The following is a 16721-nucleotide window of genomic DNA, read 5'->3' on the forward strand; positions in this document are numbered from 1 at the left end:
CAAACCAGACTTGCAGGGCTCCCCCCTTGCACCATACTCCCCACTTCCCAAACACACCTTCAAAGATGCGCCTGCATGCCCACTCAACACTTCCCTGTCCATTCTTGTGGCTTCACTGGATCAGAGCCAACTGCAACCTTCCTGCTTTTATGGAGAATAATTTCTCATGCAGCCTCTACCACCTTGAAATGAAATACTTAGGGATTTCCCTGGTGGCAGAGTGGATAAGAATCCACATGCCAGTATAGGGGCCATGGTTTTGATCTCTGGGTCAAGAAGTTCCCCTAGAGGAGGAAATGGCAACCCACTCCAGTATTCTTGCTTGGGAAATTCCATGGACAGAGGAGCCTGGCGGGTGACAGTCCATTTGGTCCCAAAGAATCAGACATGACTGAGCGATTAACACAGACACATGATGTATCAAGCCCGCCTTTACCATCTTGGAATGAAATACTTAGATAATGAAACCTGTATCCACAAAGAATTCTTCTAATGTTAATAAAATGTCCCAAATATAATGTATACAGGGTAAAGGTGAAATAAAAGGAGAGAAATTCATAATTATTTAAAATTCTTCTTTTTTTCCTTTTTTTTTTTTTGCCACATGGCTTGCCAGGGAAAGTGTTGGACCTCCAAGGAATTCCTGAGAAATTCATAATTAAAAGAACATGTAGTGGGAGGAGAGGATGGGACAAATTGAGAGAATAGCACTGATATATCCCTATATATACACTGCTGCTACTGCTGCTGCTAAGTCACTTCAGTCGTGTCCGACTCTGTGCGACCCCAGAGACGGCAGCCCACCAGGCTCCCCCGTCCCTGGGATTCTCCAGGCAAGAACACTGGAGTGGGTTGCCATTTCCTTCTCCAATGCATGAAAGTGAAAAGTGAAAGTGAAGTCGCTCAGTCGTGTCCGACTCTTAGCGACCCCATGGACTGCAGCCTACCAGGCTCCTCCACCCATGGGATTTTCCAGGCAAGAGTACTGGAGTGGGGTGCCATTGCTTTCTCCGATATATACACTATCATGTATAAAATGGATAGCTAGTGGGAAGTTGCTGAATAGCACAGGGAGCTTAGCTCCCTGCTCTGTTATGACCTAGAGGGATGGAACTGGGGCTAGGGGGAGGCTCAGAAGGAATCGGATATAAGTGTTAGTCACTCAGTTGTGTCTGACTCTTTGCGACCCCATATACTATAGCCCATCCGGCTCCTCTGTCTATGGGATTCTCCAGGCAAGAATACTGGAGTGGGTTTTTTGTTCAGTCACTTGATTGTGTCTGACTCTTTGCCACCCCATGGACTGCAGCACGCCAGGCTTCCCTGTCCTTCACCATCTCCTGGAGTTTGCTCAAACTCATGTCTGTTGAGTCAATGATGCCATCCAACCATCTCATCCTCTGTCGTCCCCTTCTCCCCCTGCCTTCAATCTTTCCCAGCATTAGGGTCTTAATAGTGAGTTGGCTCTTCACATCAGGTGGCCAAATTATTGGAGCTGGGTAGCCATTCCCTTCCACAAGGCATTTTTCCAACCCAAGGATCTCCTGCATTACAGGTGGATTCTTTACCATCTGAGCCATCAGGGAAGCACGTATGTATGCATCAAGCTGATTCAAGTTGTTGCACAGCAGAAACTAACACAACATTGTCCAATTAAAAAATAAATATAATAAAACAAAAAAAGAATATGTTTTTCAATATGCAAATGATACTTGGGCTTGCTCCCAGTAAGATTGTATGGTCAGGCCACTCAAGATGGCTGTTCTCTTGCTCTCTGTACACACTTTGCCCTACCAGTGCCTGCTCCACCTACACCCTATGCACACGGGCACATGGCTGACCTACCTCCGTACTTACCCAGGCCCCATCTAGTGATTGTTCTTATCAAAGGGGCAGTGAGGAACTTGCCCTTCTGGTTTCCCTGGCCCACCTGACATCAATGCCCCTGTAACTGGCAATCTTCCCCCTAACCCTGACCCCCACCCTGGGAGGAAAGACAGCCACCACATCATGCCCCCGTGTTCTGCCCACCAACCTCTGCACACGGTGGGCTGTCGCTTCCCCATCCATTAAACTACTTATGTCTCTGTTGCTGACTCGGGGCTCTTTCTTTGGTCTTGAGGCTGGGAAAGCACAGGCCTTGTAGGCCTGTGAGGGGTAGCCCAAAAAGATTTAGTTACTCAAAGTGTGGAGGGCAGTCATCAGCATCATTTGGGGATTTGTTACAGACACAGATCTGATTCAGAGCCTGGATTTTAAAACCTTCCCAGGGCATGTGAAAAATCCCCAGGGTGTTCAGACTTCTCTGTGGATGCCTAAGGCTCCATGAGACCCAGAGCTGGCACTGCCTACATGAGGAGATTTTGTGGTTTTCTGAATTGGAGCATAATAACTAGCAAAGTACCAACAAACTCAAGGACATTCTTCCAATTGACAGAGTAATTGCATTCCTGGACTTATCAGTGTCTATTTTTTAAAGCTTATTGTTACTTTTTTATTATAGTCACTTTACAACCTTGTGGCTCAGCTGGTAAAGAATCGGCCTGCAAGGCAGGAGACCTGGGTTCGATCCCTGGGTTGGAAAGATCCCCTGGAGAAGGGAAAGGCTACCCACTCCAGTATTCTGGCCTGGAGAATTCCAGGGACTATACAGTCCATGGGGTTGCAAAGAGTTGGACACGACTGAGTGATTTTTGCTTTCATTTCACTACAACAATAATATAATTGGCTTAAATATAGCTGGGTTAGTTTCTGCTGTACAGCAAACTGAATCAGCTATACATATACATGTATCCCCTCTTTTGGGGATTTCCTTCCTACTTAGGTCACCAAAGAGCACTGAGTGGAGTTCCCTGTGCTATACAATATGCAAATATTACAAATGCAAATGATACCTGGGCTTGCTCCCAGTAAGACTGTATGGTCAGGTCACTCAAGATGGCTGTTCTCTTGCTCTCTGTACACACTTTGCCCTACCAGTGCCTGCTCCACCTACACCCTATGCACACGGGCACATGGCTGACCAAAAGATTTGCATACCTTTTGGTCCTCTATATGTCTTCTTTGGAGAAATGTCTATTTAGTCTCACACCCATTTTTTTATTGCATTCTTTTTTTTTATTAAGCTGCAGGAGCTGTTTGTATATTTTGGAGATTAATGCCTTGTCAGTTGCTTTGCAAATATTTTATCCCATTTTGAGGGCTGTCTTTTGCTCTTGTTTGTGGTTTCCTTTGCTTATGCAAAAGGTTTTAAGAATAATTAAGCCCCATTTGTTTATTTTTGGTTTTATTTTCATTACTCTAGGAAAGTGAAGTCACTCAGTTGTGTCCAACTCTTTGCAATCCCATGGACTGTAGCCTGCCAGGCTGCTCTGTCCATGGGTTTTTTCAGGCAAGAATACTGCAGTGCTTTGCCATTTCCTTCTTCAGGGGATCTTCCCAACCCAGGGATCAAACCCAGGTCTCCTGCATTGTGGGCAAACTCTTCACTGTCTGAGCCACCAGGGAAGTCCCAATTACTCTAGAAGGTGGGTCAAAAAATATCCTGCTGCAATTTATGTCAAAGAGTGTTCTGCCTGTCTTTTCCTCTAAGAATTTAGGCCTTACACTTGTGTCTTTAATCTATGTTGAGCGTTAATAAGTATTCTAATTTCATTTTTTTATATGTAGCTGTCCACTTTTCCCAGCACCACTTATTGAAGAGACAGTCTTTTCTCCATAGTATATTCTTTTTTTAAATGTATTTTATTTTTGGCTGCACTAAGTCTTCCTTGCTGCCTGAGGCTTTCTCTAGTTGCAGTGAGCAGGGCCTACTCGCTAGTTGCCGTGTGCAGGCTTCTCATTGCGGTGGCTTCTCCTGTTGCAGACCCTGGGCTCTAGGCCTGTGGGCTCAGTGGTTGTGGCACACGGGCTCAGTTGCCCCATGGCATGTGGGATCTTCCTGGACGAGGGATCGAACCTATGTCCCCTGCATTGGCAACTGGCTTCTTAACCACTGGACCACAAGGAAAGTCCCCATTGCATATTCTTGCGTCCTTTGTCATAGTTTAGGTGCCCATAGGAGCACGGGTTTATCTCTGGATTTTCTATCCTATTCCATGGACCTTTTGTTTGTTTCTTTGCTTTTGTGCCAGTACCATACTGTTTTTTTTTTTTTTTTTAGTGTTTATTTATTTGGCTGTGTCAAATCTTAGTCGTGTATGTGGGATCTTTCATTTCGGCACACAGGCTTGTCTCTAGCTGTGACATGTTGGCTCAGTAGTTGTAGCTCATGGGCTTAGTGGCCTGACCAGGGATCAAACCTGTGTCCCCTGAATTAGAAGGTGGATTCTCAAACACTGAACCACCAGGGACGTCCCACCATACTGTTTTGATTACTATAGCTTTGTACGATAGTCTGACATCAGTGAGCCTGATTCCTCCAGCTCCAATTTACTTTTTGGAGATGGCCATTCAGCGTCTATTAACACACTTTACATTTACATGTAAACTGAACTGGATTATAGGCTCATATTAGCAGGCTTTCTTCCTGTGTGAAAACACACAGGACATTGACTAAAAGGAGGAACCGAGGACGGCTCTCTCCTGGGCAATGCTGTCCTGTGCACAGCTACCCAGTGGCACTCCCACTGCTGTGGCACCAAAATGCACCCATGCGTGTGTGTGCTCGGTCGCTCAGTCCTGTCTGATTCTTTGCAACTCCATGGACTGTAGCCTGCCAGGCTCCTCTGTCCATGGAATTTCCAGGCAAGAATACTGGAGTGGGTCACCATTTTCTCCTTCAGGGGCTCTTCCTTACCCAGGGATGGCATCCGTATCTCTTATGTCTCCTGCATCTCAGGCGGATTCTTTAGCACTGAGCCGCCTGGGAAGCCCAAATGCACCCATAACTTTCCCCAAATATTCCTGTGGTCTTTGTACCCCCTTGGCTCCTGAGAGCCATTATGCTCCAATCATTCGGGCAGTATGCCCTTGCAATCGAATCATTTTTTTTTTTTTTTTAACTGGAGTACAGCATGGAGTGTAATTCCAGGAATTAACAGAGATTGTGTCTGAGGAGGAAATTGAAGAATGGAATCTGGCTGGTTAGTTTCTGCCCTGTTATCCTACTTGAAGTTTTAAAACTTTTTTTTAGATTTATCTCTAGTTGCAGCTGGAGAAGGAAATGGCAACCCACTCCAGTATTCTTGTCTGGAAAATCCCATGGATGGAGGAGCCTGTTCAGCTACAGTCCATGGGGTCGCAAAGAGTCGGACACAACTGAGTGACTTCTGTTTCTTTCTTTCTTTTTCTAGTTGCGGCAAGTAGGGGCTACCCTTCGTTGAGGTTCTCAGGCTTCTCACTGTAGTCGCTTCTCTTGTTGCAGAGTACGGACTCTAGGCCCTCCAGCTTCAGTAGCCCTTGGGCTCTGTAGTTGTGGCATACAGGTTTTGTTGCTCCACAGCATGTGGAATCTTCCTGGACTAGTGATCAAACCCGTGTCCCTTGCATTGCAAGGCAGATTCTTAACCACTGGCACACCAGGGACTTTAAACTTTTTTAAAAACCACCTTTCGAACTCATGATTGGGTGATGATCAATTTTCATAATCTCATTATCAAACAGATTCCCACAGTTTAAACATTACATTAAAAAGTAATGTATTTCGCTGGATAGAAGGGTGTGGTTTCAAAGACTTGCTTCAGATTGTCTGGGGTAGCAAGTGGGTGGGAGTAGAGATGAAACCGGAATGGTCAGGAGTTAACTGTCGGAGCTGCTTGCTCCTTCCACTCTTCCACTTTGGGACGCGATGGAAAACCTCAAGATGAAAAATTGTATTGACAGTATACATATTGAAAATAAATTTGTCCTGTATAATGGTCACCCCATCTCTCAGAATTCAAGGTCTCCATACCCAGACTGCTATGGCCCCCTATTCCCTTCCCTGATCTATTTCCCGTGGCATTGATCACCTTCCAACACATGACATATCATTCACATATGACGTCCACTGCTTATCATGGCCCATGTGAATCGTAGTCTGATTTCACGCTTATTCCGTAATAAAACCATTTTTCTCCAGTTGTGAAGATGATGTTGAGGGGTAGGCAGGAGATTTCCCCAAAGCATCTAATTTGCTTATTCTGTCTCCTCTTCACCATCTATCTCTCTCTTGGAAGGCAAGTTCTAAGCAAAAATCTATGCTGGTTTCACTTGCTGATATTTCAAATTACATGCATAGCTCATATTTTATTTTCATCGCATACAGTTGGTACAGAGGTTGAAAGCAAGAATTCTAGAGCCACCCAAAAGTGAAAGCCTTAGTCATTCAGTCATGTCCGATTCTTTAGGACCCCATGGATTGCAGCCCGCCAGGTTCCTCTGTCCATGGAATTCTCCAGGCAAGAATATGGGAGTGGATAGCCGTTCCCTTCTTCAGGGGATCTTCCCAACCCAGGGATCAAACCCAGGTCTCCTGCGATGCAGGTAGATTCTTTACTTTCTGAGCCACCCAGGCTAAGTTCAAAACCCAGCTCTGTCACCAACTAGCTGTGTGACCTTGGGCAGGTCACTTGGCCTCAGTTTTCACAGCTGTGAAGTGGGGACATAGCCATACCTACCTCAGGGGGTTGCTAACCTGACTGGTGGTAAGAGGCTCCATGAAGTTTGACTAGATTATTACTGGTTACAGCACTCATTTAGGTGTCAAAAAGAAATGCATTTAGTTCCAGCTGGAGCCTGTTTTCTCCTGTGCGAGGATCTCCAAGATAGTGATGCTGGATCCTTAGAGGTAATGGGAACTGTTCCATTAGCTAAGGGATATGAGGCCTCCCGCCCAGATGCCTGACTGAATAACAGCAGATGTTCAGCACCAAGGGTCTTACAGCCTGGTAAGGGATGCTCCAGAGGACCAATGGTGGGCTGACAGACAGACTGGATTCTGGCATCTCCTGCTCCTCCCTCCACTATTGCTTCAGTGATTTGGTTCCTTAATTACCCTGCAGGTGTAACTAGAGTTCGAAGGAGGGCAAGAGGGGGCTGGCAAGTAGGCCTGGGAGGAAGAGACAGGGAGAAGGGAGGGGCAGGCAGATATGGCTAGTCATTGGGAGAACGAGGCCAGGGCGGGGGTGGGGTAGGGGGTAGGGGAGTGGAGGGTGGGTGGGTGGTCTGGTTGCTGGGTATGAAGAAGGGAGGGGCGGATGAATAAAAAGGGCTGAGGTGGCGGTGGGAGCAGGTGAGGCAAGGTGAAGGCCCACTCGTGAGGAGCACTGGCTGAGATGCAGGGTAAGACTCGGGACGCAGAGCGGGTTTGGCTGCGGGCGCTGGGATGCGCCGGGCGGAGAGCGGCTGCGGTGGTCTGCTGGCAAGGACGGGCTGGGAGTCTGGGGACTTGAAGGGGCGGCTGCTGGGGTGTGGGGGCGACAGCTTTTGGGTGCGGGAAGCAGGGGCATCGCTTGCGGAGGCTCCAGGTTACTGATGTCTTAGGCTGGCTCTCCAGCAGCAGCAGCCGCGGGGCCTGACGAGGAGACCATGGGCGCCTCAACCTCCTTGGGCCTGCCCGCCCGCGTCCCAGATCCGCACCGCGAGCCACAGGAGGCTCCAGGCCCGAACCAACTGCCCATCGAGATGCTCCGGAAGGTGCTGAGCTACCTGCCTCCAAGCACGCTGCTCCGGCACTGCCGCCCGGTGTGCCGGCGCTGGAGAGACGTGGTGGACGGCTGGGACCTGTGGCGGAGCATCCTGCCTTGGAAACACCCCGACCTGTGGCCCGTCATCAGCACCTGCCTGCCCCCTGCTGACAACCCCGGGCCCTGCATCCTGGGCCGCTTCTGTGAGCGCAGACCCATAGGAAGCAAGCTCACCGCGAACCCCGTGGGCAAAGGTGAGGACCCCAGGAAAGGCATCGATCCTCGTGCGGGAGGGTGGGAGGGATTTTTTTTTTTTTTTTTTGCAGCTAAAACTTGGTGGCTGGGGCAGAGATGGAGCCTGTTGGGAGGATCGGAGGGGCGAGGCCACCCTGGAAACCCCTGGGACTTAACTCGGGCTGGAGGGCAGGCAAGGAACTTGGTCACAAACTTTTTTCATGTAACAAAAGACCTCTGGAACTGTATGGTGCTGAGTGGTAGCGATAGCTCAGAGGAAGAGGAAGACTTGGGGGCCAGGCTGAAGACTTCTGGGGAGACGAGCTACAGTCCTGCCTACAGGTGAATGTCCCTAGTCCCCAGGGTCAGGGCCGTGGTGCATTTTTGCTGGGTCTCATTGATCTTGCTCTCTCTCATAGGTGTTGGTACAAAGGAGAAATTTTGGACCTGGAGGAGGAGGGTCTGTGGCGGGAACTCCTGGATAGTGGAAAGATTTGGATTTCTGTCTGTCGCCGGTGAGTGTGAGGCTAAAAACAGCCCTTTTGTTCAGTGCTGAGCTTGACATGGATGATGTCATTTAGGCCTCCTAGCAACACCTTGGGCCTTCCCACGTCACTCAGTGGTGTAAGGAATCTGCCTGCCAATGCAGATGTGGGTTCGATCCCTGGGTGAGGAAGATCCCCTGGAGAAGGGGATGGCAACCCACTCTAGTATTTTTGCCTGGGAAATCCCATAGACAGAGGAGCTTGGTGGGCCACAGTCCATGGAGATGCAAAAGAGTGGGGCATGACTTAGCAGCTAAACAACCCCTTAGGATAAAGTAGGAAGGGAAATGACTGGGCCACCTTCATAGAGCAAAAGTCCACTCCCTGAGCCCTCTGATAACCCCCTAAAGGGACTTGGATTGGAAGATGCCTGATTGGATTCAATATAGAGGGCTTGAGCCCAACTAACGGAGAAGGCGATGGCACCCCACTCCAGTACTCTTGCTTGGAAAATCCCATGGACGGAGGAGCCTGGTAGGCTGCAATCCATGGGGTCGCTAAGAGTCGGACATGACTGAGCGACTTCACTTTCACTTTTCACTTTCATGCATTGGAGAAGGAAATGGCAACCCACTCCAGTGTTCTTGCCTGGAGAATCCCAGGGGCGGAGGAGCCTGGTGGGCTGCCGTCTATGGGGTCTCACAGAGTCGGACACAACTGAAGTGACTTAGCATAGCATGAGCCCAACTAAATCTCATCTGTGAATGAGTTTACAGGGTTTAGATGGGTTTAGTTTCTTGGGTTTAGATGGAGGCAAGATAGAGTTGGCTAAGAGGTCAGATCCTGGAGCCAGAACCTCTCACGTTCAAACCCTGACTTCTTGGTTTTGTGGCCTTGGGCAGGTCACAGTGTGCCTCTTAAAAATAGGGTTATATGTCAGGCACCAAGCCAGTGCTGTGGAGTTTGAGTTCTTTCAGCACCCTTCATGGTCCTTGATCCTGCGGGAATGTGTATTTTGAAATCTCAAATTGGGTAGTTCATAAAGTAGAGGTGACTTCTCCTAGTGGCATAGCTAAAGGCTTGGCCAGATCTGGCATTAGGCTCAAACTTGTTTGACTCTTAGAGCTTGTGCTCTGTATGATGGTCTTGAAATTTGGGTCCATGAAAGAACTTCCAAGGGATACCTGACTTGGATGATTTTAAGCGAGGTGCATCCCAAATCCTGTACACTTTTATGTTCTCTGTTGTAAAATTACTCAGCTACAGATCACACCTATGGTGGGAGCATCATTGTTTATGCTTCTCAATTCCTATCCCATAATGCTTCAGTTTTGTTTTGTTTTCCTTAATTCATCTGTGCCGGATCTTAGTTGCAGCTCTCTAGTCGTGGCACATGGGCTTAGTTGTTCCAAGGCATGTGGGATCTTAGTTCCCCAACTAGAGATCCAATCTGAGTCCCTTGCATTGAAGGGACTCCCAAGGCTCCAGTTTTATAGAAAAAGAAAACCCCTGAACTAAGTTCTTTTGGGGCCTTATTATGGGTTTCACCTCAGCCTCCAGGTCATCCTAAGTCATGTTGGTCTTACTGGAGTGGCTTGCTCCCAGTTTACACTACGTGGATGTGGACAGCCTCCACCAAATTGCATTGTAGTCTGTCCAGTATGACCCAAAGTCCCCAGGTGGACAAAGGTACTCCACACTTAGTGTTTCATGGTCACAGAAAAAATTTTGAATAGGTATTTATAACTGTGTATGTGGTTGGCACAGAACAGTTTGAAAGGTAAGTCAAAAGAACATATATTAGTACTATGCTTGGATACTTTTGCAGAGAAGGCAATGGCACCCTGCTCCAGTACTCTTGCCTGGAAAATCCCGTAGACAGAGGAGCCTGGTAGGCTGCAGTCCATGGGGCCGCTGAGAGTTGGACACGACTAAGAGACTTCACTTTCACTTTTTACTTTCACATATTGAAGAAGGAAATGGCAACCCACTCCAGTGTTCTTGCCTGGAGAATCCCAGGGACAGGGGAACCTGGTGGGCTGCCGTCTATGGGGTCACACAGAGTTGGACATGACTGAAGTGACTTAGCAGCAGCAGCAGCAGCAGCAGGATACTTTTGTGGAAGAAGTAGAATGTACACCTAAAAACTGAAGTGATGCTAAGTCTCTGTAAAGGAAATTACCTGTTTGTGTATTTATATGGTCCCTTACTCTTAAGTGACATGAAAAACAGAATGTTGCCAGCAAACCTCCCCTTAGAATCCCTCACGCCCCATTCCCCATCACTTCCAATCTAAAGGTAGCACCATCCTGAATTCTACTAACATCAGTTTTGCCATTTTGGTGCTTAATATATATGGAGTCATGCAGAATATAGTTTATATTTGGCCTCTTTCAATGAACATGTTTGTAAATTCATCCATAATTATAGGTAGCTGCGGTTTCCTTTTATGACTGTGTAATATTGCATTATATGAATATACCACAATTTGTCCATTTAGCATTGATGGACATTGGATGTTCCTTTGAATGTTGCTGGGTACTCCATCACCAGTTTATTCAGATTTCCCCTGGATCCTTTTAAATGACTAAGAAAAGCACATCGGAAATGACATCCTTTTCCACTAGCGAAAGAATGAGAAACAATATGGGGAAAAATAATAATACAGGAGGGGCAAAAAAATAATAATACAGGAGGGCTCCCTTGAAGAGCACAGCTCCCGGTCACAGCGTACAGACCAGCTAGGGAGCTCATCTAGTCCAAATGCATTCCTTGGTATGCAGAGGTTCCAAGCTCCCCTGTAACAAGCACTGGCAGGTAATGATTGTACTTGTTGGGGGCACCACCGTTTTGGATTTCCACATGGGAAGGCCATTGAGGTAAAGCAGGCAGGCCCTCAGAGAAATGGGATGATCTTCTCCTCCGGCAGCTGGACAGAACAACAAGGCAGTGACCGGATGTATCAGCTAGTCGTCAAGCTTCTAGATGCCAACTATGCCATCTTGCATTATTTCTTCCATAAACGTTTTCCCGTCCGGCCGCGGACAGGCAGTTTCTCCTTTCGGGTGAGTCTCTGACGGGGGTGAGGGGAAAGAATGGTGGGGTCTGTAATGAACTACTGTTGCCTAACAAATTGGCCCAAATTTACTGGTTTAATATTAACAAGGCTCATCTTATCACCTCCCGTGGTCTCTATGACTAGGTCTCTGCTGCGAGTTGCTGACTTTGTTCTCTTATGTAGTTCCATTTCAGACATTGGCTAGAGCTGAAGGGCAGGGTGGGCTGTGAGTGTGTACAGAACTAGCCGAGCAGCTCTTGGTTTAATCTCAGAGCTTGGCCATGGGATCTCCCTGCTGGGAGCAGTTGGGCTTCCTCACAATATGGCAGCTTCGAGGAAACCAGCTGCTTCCTGGTGGTTCAGGGTACTACACTCTTGGTTACAGTGAAGCCCTCCCAGATTCAAGGGGGTGGGAATTAGACCCCACCCCTGGGTGAGGAGTGGCATGATTCTAGAAGGACATGTGGAAGTCATTGTTGCAACCATTTATGGAAAATACCACCTGCCGGAAAGCCCCCAACTCAGCTTTTGAGGGGAAGGCCATGGCACAATGGGACTTAACTTCTTTTTCTGCCTACAGATCATGCATGCGTTCACCAACATCAAGAAGGGCGTCCGCTTTGTGTTGTTTGACCACAGTGTCGAGGGCTATGATTCGTGGCCTGAGCAGTGTGGAGTCTGCAGGCCCCAATCCAGTGTCATCGTACGGATCCGTCCCGAGGCTGTCCCTGTAAGACAACCTGACTGTGCCTTCCAGGAGCTGGGACCATCAGCCAGACCACCTCAGTAATCAAAAGCTTGTAGCTCCTGGCATCCTGGGATCTCTCCTGGGTCCAATCAAGGGTCCTACTGGGCCCTGGCTTTAAATTCTATGAGAAACTATGAGAAGAACATTCTTACATCAGGGTTACTGACTGAACGCAGCCCCTGTTCTACGGAGTGGAGACACACGGGTGAAAACAAGGAATTGGTGAGAGGGCTCCTCACCCGCCGCCCCCAATGCCAGGCCCCTCTGGTTCGGCCCCCATGCCCTCTGCCCTTGTCTTCTGTTTCTGCTGCAGAGGCTTCATTGATCACTTCCAAGAAACCCTCTCCTCGTGTCTGAACCAGAAACTCATCCCTCTGGCTAATTCCAGTCTCTAACCTTCTGTGATTTCAAGACTGTGACCAGGACTCAGAGCTGAAAGTTAAACTAGCTCAAAAAATTTGTTTAGAGGCAGAGCCTTCTGCCCACCCTGTGAACAATGAATTTGGTCCCCAGAGCCCAACCCTATTCTGGATTCTATGGTGGACAAAATTATTTTGTTACTTTGAAATTCTTTTTGAATATGGAGATAATAAATCAAGAATGTATCTTCCAATCATAGTTAATAAATATAATATTTGCCTAAAGTAACTCAGCTTTTTTCAATAGAAATACCATGTTACTTGACTACATTGTTGTTCAGTCGCTCAGTTGTGTCTGGATCTTTGCAACCCTGTGGACTGCAGCACGCCAGGCTTTCCTGTCCTTCACCATCTCCCAGAGAATGCTCAAACTCATGTCCGTTGAGTTAGTGATGCCACCCAACCATCTTGTCCTCTGTCATCCCCTTCTCCTCCTGCCTTCTATCTTTCCCAGCATCAGGGTCTTTTCCGATTAGTCAGCTCTTTGAATCAGGTGGCCAAAGTATTGGAGCTTCAGCTTCAGCATCAGTTCTTCCAATGAATATTCAGGGTTGGGTTTCCTTTAGGATTGACTGGTTTGATCTCCTTGCTGTCCAAGGGACTCGCAAAAGAGTCTTCAACACCACAATCCATAAGCATCAAATCTTCAGTGCTCAGCCTTCTTTATGGTCCAACTCTCATATCCATATTGACTGCTGGAAAAACTATAGCTTTGACTAGACGGACTTTTGTCGGCAAAGTAATGTCTCTGCTTTTTAATATGCTGTCTAGGTTTGTCATAGCTTTCCTTCTAAGCTTTTAATTTAATCTTTTAATTTCATATCTGCAGTGATTTTGCAGCCCAAGAAAAGTGTGTCACTGTTTCCATTGTTTCCCCATCTATTTGCCATGAAGTGATGGGACCAGATGCCATGATCTTAGTTTTTTGAAGGTTGAGTTTTAAGTCAGCTTTTTCACTGACTTGGTTCAGAGTAAATAGTTGTTTCCTTTGAGGGAAAACTGTACAGAAGAAAATACCAATAGAAGGTGTATTCTCCAGTCAAGAGAATAGAAGAGTTAGAAAGGAAGTCATGAGGTCAAAGCTTACCAACCAGGGTTAAAAACCTTAGGCAGGTGTGGATATGGACACAGTGTCACAGTGACACCACATTTGTGACTTTCCGGTCACGAGGATGAGAGAACCTTGCAACGGCAGGATCCAGCTGTCCCCACACCAGTCCAGGAGTCATAGCTGCCCCCTCCCTGCTGCAGGATCCCTAGGGAGCTCCAGGTCTCCGGATGGAAAGCAGATGAAGCTGCTGCTGCCTTTGATGTGTCCACCCTGAAGTGTCCCCCACCTGCAGTAGAAGATGGGAAGTAGTAGAAGTAGTAGTGTGTGTGTGTGTGTGTTTGTGTGCATGCATACATATGTACATATATATATATATATACACATACATTCATATGGGATTTCCTGATGGCTCAAATGGTAAAGAATCCACCTGCTATGCCTGTGCGGGAGACCTGGGTTGGATCCCTGGGTTGGGAAGATCCCCTGGAGGAGGGAATAGCAACCCACTCAAGTATTCTTGCCTGGAGAATTCCATGGACAGAGGAGCCTGACAGGCTACAGTCCATGGGGTTGCAAAAAGTCAAACACGACTGAACAACTTTCACTTTCACATATATATACACATATATATTGTACATCTATGACTATATGTAAGTGTTGGTGTGTATATATATGTGCCAAGTTCAAAATGGAATATATCCTGCATTGGTATTCTGGATATACGTATCTCCAGAAGATAATATACATATATATGTTTCCCTGGTGGCTCAGTGGTAAAGCCTGCCTGCCAATGCAGGAGATGTGGTTTCGATCCCTGGGTCAAGAAGAATCCCTGGAGAAGGAAATGGAAACCCACCCCAGTATCCTTGCCTGGGAAATACCATGTACAGAGGCGCCTGGCATGAGGTTGCCAAGAGTCAGACACAACTGAGCAACTGAACACACACACACACACACACACTCCTTCAGGACTCCAAGTCCCAAGAAAAAGAGCTGGAGTAAAATTCAGAACATCATGTAAGCAGTGATGTCTGGGTATCAGAACTTGCCGAAGCACCCAAGGAATGCCAAGAAGCTAGTGGGGCTCAAGGTGTCAGGGGAGCCTCCAGATGTTCTCTGTTGGATGTCTCTGAGATCCTGCTGACTCTTCCAAGAAAAATGTCAATGGAAATTCCTCACCTCTCAAGAAGAGGAAAAGGGAATTTTATTAAAGTCAAACAGGATTACAGCTGGGGAAGCAGATACTCAGAAACCTCTGAGAACTGTACCACCTGTTAGAAGGTGAAGGTAGAGTTATGTATTGATACATTTTCTAAACAAAGGATCGTACCACAAAATGACATATAATATTTTACGTAACGTTTACCAAGGATACATAATCCAGGTAAGAATGTACAAAGCAAGCAATAAGTCAACAGGACCCCAAGTGAGCTGGGAGAGAACACTGCTCTTCAGGAAGTGACACTGCTAACATCAGAAGAAAGAGAAAGCAAATGATCTTTACGATAGAGCGGACACTGATGTTTTTCAGGAGTTCTGCTGTAATGAAGTTGAACACTGCACATTAGACAGACACGTAGGGAGAATTTTGTGTTTAATTTTCTCTTGTCCTGCCTCGAAATGTACATTTTATTTCATCACTCCACAATCTCACTAACGCTGATTTATTCTGTTATTGGTTTTTTGTTGTTTTTCTTTGTTACTGGTTTATTCTTGGGATTTTAATTTTTGCTTAGCCAGTTCTGATAGATGTGGGGTGGTGTTCATTTGCATTTCCCTGTTGATTAAGGAGCTAGAGCACCTTTTCATGTGTTTATTGCAACTTGTGGTCAATTTTATTTTAACCATTCTATGTATTTATTTCCCATCTTGCAAAATGGGAGGAGGCCTCCATGGAGGAGGCCACCCCTACACAATAGGTTAAGGCCATGACCTGGTTCCATGGTGAATCTTCTAACCAGTTGTAACCAGAAGTGTTCATTCAAGACAGAAGTGAGACCTAAACTGTGCCATGGGGCAATTGACTTCTTCTTGTCTTTTGGACGCGGTTTCTTCATCTGCTAGTGTTGGAGGGTCTCCTGCAGAAGTGTTGGTCAGCAGTGGCTCGCCGTGGGGATGGGGGTCCTGGTAGCAGCAGTCGTGGGAGGTGCCCCTTGGCCTGAGCATGGTCAATCTTTTGTTACAATTATTTTATTGAAGTAGAATTGATTTACAATATTGCGTTAATTTCTGCTGTACAGCAAAGTGGTGGATTCAGTTATACATATATATTGTACATTCATTTTCATAATCTTTCCCCTTATGGCTCATCACAGGATATTCAGTACGGTTCCCTGTGCTATACAGTAGGTTTTTGTTGTTTATCCATTCTAGATACAATACTTTGCATCTCCTAATCCCCAAGTTGCAATCCATCCCTCCACCCACACTGCCTCCTTGGCAACCACAAATCTGTTCTCAATGTCTTTGAGTCTGTTTCTACTTCATAGATAAGTTCTTTTGTGTCATGTTTTAGATTCCAAATAGAAGTGATATCATATGGTATTTATCTTCTTCTTTCTTACTCACTTCACTTAGTATGATAATCTCTAGGTCCATCCTTGCAAATAGCATGATATCATTTTTTGTAGCTGAGTAGTATTCCATTGATGTGAGAGTTGGACTGTGAAGAAGGCTGAGTGCCGAAGAATTGATGCTTTTGAACTGTGGTGTTGGAGAAGACTCTTGAGAGTCCCTTGGACTACAAGGAGATCCAACGAGTCCATTCTAAAGGAGATCAGCCCTGGGTGTTCTTTGGAAGGAATGATGCTAAAGCTGAAACTCCAGTACTTTGGCCACCTCATGCGAAGAGTTGACTCATTGGAAAAAACTCTGATGCTGGGAGGGATTGGGGGCAGGAGGAGAAGGGGACGACAGAGGATGAGATGGCTGGATGGCATCACCGACTGGATGGACGTGAGTTTGAGTGAACTCTGGGAGTTGGTGATGGACAGGGAGGCCTGGTGTGCTGTGATTCATGGGGTCACAAAGAGTCGGACACGACTGAGCGACTGAACTGAACTGAACTGAGTATTCCATTGTGTTTATCTGTGTAGCATATCTTTATCCTTTCCTCTGGC

The sequence above is a fragment of the Bos mutus genome, chromosome 18, assembly GCF_027580195.1.
Source record: "Bos mutus isolate GX-2022 chromosome 18, NWIPB_WYAK_1.1, whole genome shotgun sequence".
Classification (NCBI taxonomy): Eukaryota; Metazoa; Chordata; class Mammalia; order Artiodactyla; family Bovidae; genus Bos; species Bos mutus.